General features: G+C 44.4%; 1 non-coding gene across 1 annotated transcript; it reads left to right on the forward strand.

Annotated features, from left to right (window-relative positions):
• Positions 1 to 4,226: 4,226 nt before the first annotated feature.
• Positions 4,227 to 4,308, forward strand: TRNAS-GCU. The gene has a single exon. It is a non-coding gene; the product is annotated as a tRNA-Ser (tRNA).
• Positions 4,309 to 7,126: the final 2,818 nt, after the last annotated feature.

Raw genomic sequence — 7,126 nt, forward strand, 5'->3', positions numbered from 1 at the left:
AACAACAACAACAACAACAGCTAGGAGAACAAACGGATTTGTCCTGGAGAGGGTGAAGCCAGAGTGTTCCCTGAAGTCAAGGATTCTGAAGCTTCGTCTGGCATATTTTGGGCATGTTGCAAGGAGAGACTGGTCCTTGGAGAGGGACATCATGTTTGGAAGAGTGGAGGGGTGGCGAAGGAGAGGAAGACCTTTGATTCTGTGATTGGAGTGGTGGGAATAAGTGTGTTTGAGATGGCTAGGTTGGCACAGGATAGAACAGCATTTAGACCTCTTGTACATAGGGTTGCTATGAGTCACAAGTGACTCGATGGCACATAAAAACAACAACAACAACAACAGTGGCCTAGAGATAAGGAGTTGAACTGCCAACCCAAAGGTACATAATTCAAATCTACAAGCTGCTCCACAGTAGAAAGATGAGCAATTTACTCTCAGATTAACTATGAGTTGGTCTGGGTGTAACATCATTAATACTATCACTCAAAACATTTTTATTTAACATCTATGGAGCACAGGTGGCCTAGTGGAAAGAAGCTGCACTGCAATCCCCAAGGCACATGGTTCAAATCCAATAGCTGCTCCATGGAGAAGGATGGGCAATCTCTGCCCTTGTGATGAACTGCCTCCGAAAACTGGTTGGAGGGTCAGCTATGAGTCAGTTCCTATTTGATAGTAACACAACAAATATTTAACATCTATTTTTCATTGGGTATCATTGCCAGTGTCCAATAGATCTTGGCTGAAAGCAGAGAGTACCAGAAGTATGTCTATTTGTGTTTTATTGACTATGCAAAGGCATTTGTGTGGATCACAACAAATTGTGGCTAATGGAAAGAACGAGAATCCCAGTACACTTGATTGTGCTCTTGTAAAACCTATACCTAGACCAGGAAGCTGTTGTATGTAAGAGCAAGGGAACAGTGCATGGTTCAAAAATCAAGAAAAGTGTCAGGGATATATTCTTTCTCCATATCTTTTCAAGCTATATATAGAACAGATGATCCAGGAGGCTAGATTTTATGAAAAATGATGGGGCATTAGGATTGGAGGAAGACTCATCAACAATCTGCATTATGCAGATGACACAACCTTGCTTCCTAAAGGTTAACATGGATTGCATCTCAACATGAAGAAAAGATTTTACCACAGTGCCAATTGGCAGCAACATAATAGATGGAGAAAAGATTGAGGTTGTTACCAGTTTCATCTTCCTTGGACCCACAATCAACACTCCTGGCACCAGCAGTCAGGAAATCAACAGATGAGTTCCTTTAGTAAAGTCTAGTGTCAGGGACCTCTCCAGAATGCTAAAACACAATGATGTCAGTCTAGAGACTTAGGTGCACCTGATCCAGGCCATGTTCTTCTTGATTATTTGCTACACATCTGGGAGCTGGACAATGAATAAAGATTACAGATGAAGAATCAATGCCTTTTTGTTGTGCAGAAAAGTATTCAACATATTTTGGATTGCAAAGAGAACAAAGAGGTCTCTCTTGAAGAGCGAAACCAAGTTGTTCCTTGGAGATAAGGATTTTAAAACTCCATCTCACATATTTTGGGTCAGGAGGGGCCAGTTCTTGGAGAAGGATATCATGCTTGGAAGGGTGGAGGATCAGTGCAGGAGAAGACCCAAGATGAGATGGATTGACACACTGTGGCGATGGGGTCAGGTGTGTCACAGAAGGCGAGACTGGCTTAGGATAGAGTAGGGTTCAGAGCTGCTGTTGATGGGTTCACCATGGGTCATAGTCAACTCAATGGCATATGATAACATTTGACATCTTGCAAACATCTCCAGCAATTCATATGGTCCAGCAGAATACTAAAGTTCAGAGTTTAATTTTTTAATAACCAAAAAAAAAAAAATTTTTTTAATAACCAAAATCTTTGTTGTTGTTACCTGTCCTCGAGTTGCCCATCCTTGCGTGGAAATGTTATGCACAACTAACTGAATGAAATGCTACCTGGGACTGCATCACTGTCGTGATCAGCTGTAAATTAGGCAACTGTCATGTACAGGGTTTTTCATTGGAAGATTTTCGGAAGTTAATTATCAGGCCTATCTTCCTCCTCTGGCTGTTGTTGTGTACTGTGGAGTGTAAACTGACCCCTAGCTGATCCTTTAGTGGGCTTTCAGAGACAGTTAATTGTGCTGTAGGAGATTGCCAGTCTTTGTCCTGCAGAACAGCTGGTGGATTTGAACCTCGTGTTGTAAGGAGGGACAGGTCCTTGGAGAGGGACATCAAGCTTGGGAGGGACGGCGTAGGAGGGGAAGGCCCTCTTATGAGGTGGATTGATTCAGTGAGTGGGGTAATCGGGATGGGTGTGTCAGAGGCAGTGCGACTGGCACAGGATAGAGCAGAGTTTATGGCTGTTGTACATAGGGTTGATATGAGTTGCAAGCGACTAGACGGCACATAACAACCACCACCACCTTCCTAGTCTGGTGGAGTTCCTGGAACTTGTTGACTAATATAGCAATTTAATGACTCCATGTGTCAGTCTGTCATACTGTGATGGCTTACATGTTGCTGTGATGCAGGAAACTATTTTCACCGGTATTTCAAATATCTGCATGGTCACCCACGGTGGCCAGGTTTCAGCAGAGCTGACAGACTAAGACAGACTAAGAAGCAAGACTTGCCACCCACTTCTGAAATAACAAGCCCTCAACAGTTCTATAAATAGCTTGGAAGCATTGTCCAACACAGTGCTGAAAGATGAGACACGGAGGTTGGGAAGCACTCAAAATGACAGTGACTGCAATATTGGCTGGAGCACGGCGAGGGTTGTGAGGAAGGCTCAGGAGAGGGCACGGCTTCCATCTGTCTTTCGCCATGGTCAGCTCGAGGGTCTCTAACAACATCACAGCAATTCCAAGCCTCCACTGACAGGTGGTGGCGGGTGCACGCGAGGTGCACTGACCTTAATTCCTCAACCCACACTTCAATTCCACATCAGACACCACCTTCTCGTCAAACTCCTTTAGTTCCCAATACAAACAAGCATTCCCTTCTCTGCTCACGTAACACTTTAGAAGGCCCTGTAGTTCCTATTCGACCTTCTGAGATAGTTGTGTACATTAATTCCCTTTCGGGACCGGAACCATCTTTGAATCAGTCGCTCCTAACCCCGGTGCAAGGCAAGGAGCCCGGGAAATGTCTGCGGAACTCCACCGATGCACTGAAAACTCCAACCCTAATATTATCTATCAAAAGCTCCGATCTTCGCGCTACAGCTTTACTAACTGCACCTTTTCTTACCCCACAGGAAACACCCTCAAACTCGAGCGCTGAGATGACCAACGAGAAAGAGGACTACACGTGAACACTCAAGGAATTTTACAAAGTCATTCGGGCTTTTCAATATCGGCTTTGTCAGTCAACGCGCCAAGGCCTCGAAGGAGACCTGTAAACGCGAGGAGGCGCGGCTCGGAAAACAACACACCACCGTGTGGTTGTTCATTTACAGCCGAGAAAGGACTGAATGAAAAGGTAGAGCCTCGAGGCGGAGCAGCCGGGACGCGACCAAGCGCTGCGAGCCCCAGACAGCCGGCGGGGAGAAAAGTCCTGCCGACCGGAGGAGGCGAAGGGTTAAAAATGGGGGCGCAGGATGGTGTACGCCGCGGGGAGGAAAGAAAGCCGAGGCTGAGCGCCCAGAGCCGCCTCCCGCTTCCTCTCCGGGCTGAGGGCCCTCCTCTTCCTGGGGGGTCTGTGGGGACCGCTGCGTCCCTGCGACAAAACCCAAACCCCTCCCAAGAGGCCAGGAGGAAAGGGTTTTTCTCCTTACCAGCCAAGCCCACTTGCTTAACAAACTCTTCTCACACTGGTGTTTCCGCGCGCTCCTCACCCACGGATCATGCCACCTCTCGACGTCACTTCACAAAGCACAAACTTCCACAGTAACGAATTCAAATCAAACCGCCCAGCGCACGCGCGTGCGCGCTAGAGCCCTGCGCGTTGGCTCCGCCCCTTGGAACACACACGCACGCACGCACGCCGATGTTTATCTCGCCCAAGCGTATCTCATTTTCTACGTGATGTTCTTTTGCTCTTCTACATCTCAGACTTCCACATTACGGGAGTGGCCATCTTCTTTTGAAGACTCATTAGCGAAATGGTCGAACCTTTATTTCCGTACAAAATGGCGACGTCCATAATATTGCGTCACATCCTCGTCGTGTTACTCCCTATAGCTACCAAGAAAGGATAGGCTTCTGGGACGAGGTGGCCGAGTGGTTAAGGCGATGGACTGCTAATCCATTGTGCTCTGCACGCGTGGGTTCGAATCCCATCCTCGTCGGGGTTGGCTTTTTGTGGTGGTTTTCTTTTCTCCCCTCCCCTCAGATTTAAACACATAAATGTAAAATTATCTACGAAGTGGAAATAATTATCTTTGCCAGTTTTAATTTACTAGTCAATTTAACCTACTATTAATTTGAGATAACCGAAAATGTATTTTGAAGCGTTCTGACTACAGATGAAGTACCGGAAGGAAAGACATTCTGCAAGCCAGAAAATTTCTTTTCACGCGAAGTAAACCCCAGTTCTACAGTTTTACCGTTCCCGTGTGCTAGTCTTATCCAAACTGAAGTTAACCTAATTGCTGATAGGCTTCAAAGTATTTAATATTTTGGCGTTCTTAATAGGAAGTAGCAGATTTTATCTGAAAGCTACCTCAAGGCAAGAGGGTTCAAGATTCTCTTAACGACTCCAAAAAGCTGCAGGTGGTCAAGAGATGTATACAGTAGGGAAAGTTAATGTTGAAAATGTGTGGAGCGTTAGTTGCATCTAGAAACTAGAAAGAGACTAAAGATTTTTGTAGAGAGAGGACTGAGTTATCTTCTGGTTATCTTCTGGTTAAATCCAGCATTTTACTCAGAAAGAGAGGTACAGGAAACCAAAAAACAACAAAGATTTACCTCCTGGGGGTCAGGTGGATTCACTCAACTCACATTTGGTTTGACAGCTTTGATTTATCCACACATGTAATTTTGTCACTTTACCATATGCCTATGGCCAAACTGTCAATAAAATTGACTTCATGGAAATCAGTAAACAAAGGGATCTGAAGCGCTTTCTGCATAGAACTGTAGCCTTCAATATGGATTACATTTTAAATTCAAGAAAACAAAAATCCTTGCCACTGGACCAATAGGCAAACGGAGAAATAGGCAAACCATCCTGGCAAACGGAGAAAGATCTAAATTGGCAATGACTTCATCTTGCTTGGGTCCCGAGTCAACACACCGTTGGTACTAGCACTCGGGATATTGAGAAACATAAGACATTGAGAAAGTCTTGCTGTACTGAAGAGCAATTATGTCAGTCTAAAGAGTAAGGTGTACCTGATTTAGGCCACAGTTTTTCCAGTCATCTACTATGCATTTGAAAGCTGGAAAATAAGAATGGTAGAAAAATAATTGATGCATCTGAGTTGTGTTGTTGGAGAAGAGTGTTGAATATTCCATGGAATGCCTACAGAACTAACAGCTATGTGTTGGAGAAAGTGCAATCAGAATGATCCTTGGGGGCAAAGTTGGTGAAGCTTCACCTCACATATTTTGGACATGTTGTTAGGAGAAGCTATTCCTTGGAAAAGGACACCATGTTTGCAAGGTTGGAGGGTCAGTGAAAGAGAAGACCCTTAATGAGATGGATTGATGCAGTGTCACAGCAACGGATTCAAATGTGTTGGGAATGATAAGGATGACGCAGGTTAGGGCAGAATTCAGATCTATGTGCATAGGGTCATTATGAGTTGTACTCAACCTGATGGCACTTAATAACAACAACAATAATGTAGTCAGTTCTGACTCATGGTAACCACATGTATATCAGAGTAAAACTATGCTCTTTAGGGTTTTGGTTTTATTTTCTAATAATATTTAATAGTGTTTTTGGTGACAGTTTACAAAGTAAATTAATTTCCATTTGACAATTTCTATGCAGATTATTCAGTGGCAGGAGTCACATTTTCACAATGTGTCTATATTTTGTGTGTGTTGATTTTTCTATATACAGTGCTCTGTAGTGTCCCTGCCCCCTTAGTGTCTCATTTTTATTTTTGGAGTCATTGTTGTCCTTTCACTCATCTGAATTTTTTAACAGAGCACTATGTTGTTCTTGTTGTTATGTGCCATCAAGTCAACTACAACTCATAGCTACCCACCCTATGAACAATGGCTCTGAACTTTGGCCTATCTTGAGCCAATCTCACCATCTCTGAAACAGTTGACCCCATTGCCACAGTTACCGCGTCAATTCATCTTCCCTGTGGCCTTATTCTCCTGCGTTGTCCCTTCACCCTTCGAAGCATGATGACCTTCTCCTAGGAATGGTCCTGACTGGAAACATGCTCAAAGTATGTGAGATGGAGTTTCACTATCTTTGCGTCCAAAAATCAACTGGGTTTCACCCCTCCGAGACAGAACTGTTTGTTCTCTTGGAAGTCCATAGTATGTTCAATACTCTTCCCCAGCACCACATCTCAAGGGCATCATTCTTCTGTCATCTTTATAGTAAGCAGTTGAGGAGACCGTGGTCTCTAGAGTGACATCATTGCTCTTTAGCATTTTAGAGAGGTCCTTGACAGCAGATTTTCCAAATGCAACTGGTCTTTTGATTTCCCAATTGCTTGTATGCCAGTCTTATTTCACTAAAAGGTGACATCAAGAGATAGTTTCAGTTAAAGGTTTAAACAATATCTCAGGACCATAATTTCAGTGAGTTCTCTAGTCTCAACTAGTTAAGTAAGAATCTAGACTCTGTTCTCAAGTTTTTCTTTTCGGTGGCTCTTTGGAGGCAAGGATTCTGAGGCTCCGTCTTTGGACATGTTGTAAGAAGAGACCGGTCCCTGGAGAAGGACATCATGCTGGGGAGGGTGGAGGGACAGCGCAGGAGTGGATTGATTCGGTGACTGGGGTTATCGGGATGGGAGTGTTAGAGACAGTGCAATTGGCACAAGACAGAGCAGAGTTTAGGGCTGTTGTGCTTAGAGTCGCTATGAGTCGCAAGCTACTCGACAGCACATAACAACAACAACAACAACCATCAAATCAGATCTGACTCCGTCTCCAGCAGAGTGTCTGGTGGATTCGAACTGCCTTCCTCTAGGATTG

The sequence above is a fragment of the Elephantulus edwardii genome, unplaced genomic scaffold, assembly GCF_000299155.1.
Source record: "Elephantulus edwardii isolate Elephantulus edwardi_28Jun2011 unplaced genomic scaffold, EleEdw1.0 scaffold00026, whole genome shotgun sequence".
NCBI lineage: Eukaryota > Metazoa > Chordata > Mammalia > Macroscelidea > Macroscelididae > Elephantulus > Elephantulus edwardii.